The 1,633-nt window shown below is 39.6% G+C and overlaps 1 pseudogene; it reads right to left on the bottom strand.

Moving 5' to 3' along the window:
- Positions 1–807: 807 nt before the first annotated feature.
- Positions 808–1,633, bottom strand: part of LOC102810675 — a 17,568-nt pseudogene continuing 16,742 nt past the window's right edge.

Genomic DNA, 1,633 nt, shown 5'->3' with positions numbered 1-1,633 from the left:
AAGAAAATTAAAGCTATCCAGTATCCCACCTCCAAATAGGATAAAAGAGTATATGTATTTCTTGCTAGACTCTTTGTGTGGTTACATAAAGTTAACAATCTAAATGCTTACATGTCCTTTTTCACTTCCTATTAATAAAGCAACTATTTCTGTAAGACATTAAATATTATGTGGAAATATGATCTTCAACTGGTGGCTTCCAAGTCTAATTATAGCCAACTTATAATTTACCTTCAATTGTTGAATATTCAGATTGTTTTTATTTTTTGCTAGTATAATGAACACTATATTAGGCATCCTTTATACACATTTCTTTGGTGTAGCTCTGATAATTTTGAAAAGCTAAATTTTTATGAGTAACCAACTCAAAAAGTTGGTAAAAATACATTTTTAAAAGTCTCTAGATGTATTTTATACTGCTCTCCAGAAAGATTGTACCAATTTACAGCCACATCAATAAACAGCCCAAGAGTCCCATTTCTTCTTTATATTCCTATAAAGTGTATGTGCTCACTCCCCTTTATCTTGCTAATCTAACAGGGGGAGGGGAGTCTGTAGCTCCTTGTCTTTTTTCTAAAATGTTAAGGTGATTTTCTGCATGTTTACTGGTTATTTACTTCTCTCGTTTTCTTTGAAACAGCCTGTATTGTAAAAGGAACGTTTATTTAACACGTGCAGTTTCTTGTCCTTCTTCTTACATTCTTCTTATGCAGAGAAGCTGTATGTTATTTTCCACATTCTTCTAAGTTCAGCAGGAATTCCCAAAGTCACTACAAGTTTTCTTTTTGGCTGGGCAGCCACGTTATTTTAGTGTCTTGGTAATAAAACTGAAAACTGGGCCATATTCTTCAAATTATGGAGGGTTTCAGACCGTTCCATGGACCCTATCTGAGGTATGGTGGTGAGAAGCAAACTTTGGGCTTTATTGGGCATTTTCTTTTAGGGTCTTTAAGACTTGCCCACTGAAATCGCTTCCTCGTGTTCTTTCCCGAACTCATAATGTGTTGCCATGGCGATATTTGCGTAACAAATTCCAGCCTCTTCAGCAAGAACCATCTCTGGAACTGTGGTCATGTTGGTAACATCTGTCCCCCAGGTACGGAACATGAAGCTTTCTGCTCGGGAGCTAAACGGAGGCCCCTCGATTGTGGTCATTGTCCCCTTCAAGTGACGCCGGAGTCTTAGCTTCTTAGAAGTCTCTATGAGGGCCTCTCTCATCTGGGGGCAGAATAGCTAAGCCGTTGGACTATGATACACGAACGACTCCCATCATAGAAGGTCTGAGGCCTTACCTAGGTCCTGTGAACAGGTCAACGATTACGATGTCCCTGTGCTGAACCTCCTTCGTCAGGGAGCCACCTGCTGTGGTCACGATTATATGTATACAACCCTGGTCCTTCGGAGCCCACGTGTTCGCCTGCTAGTTGACTTTTGAAGGCGTCAAGGTGTGCTGCCTCCCAAGCCTGGCAAAAAGAATACAATCCACATTTTTTCATCTTCCGCAAAATTAAGGCTTGTCAAATGGAGTAGCCATAGATTTTTTAGTTCTTCCTTCTAAAATTTCTGGATCATTTATGCTTGTTCCACCAATGATTCCAATCTTCACAGCTGTGATTGTTGTTGTTGTTGTTGT

The sequence above is a fragment of the Chrysochloris asiatica genome, unplaced genomic scaffold (genome assembly GCF_000296735.1).
Source record: "Chrysochloris asiatica unplaced genomic scaffold, ChrAsi1.0 scaffold00020, whole genome shotgun sequence".
Taxonomy (NCBI): domain Eukaryota; kingdom Metazoa; phylum Chordata; class Mammalia; order Afrosoricida; family Chrysochloridae; genus Chrysochloris; species Chrysochloris asiatica.
This window is presented reverse-complemented; position numbering and strand designations above follow the sequence as displayed.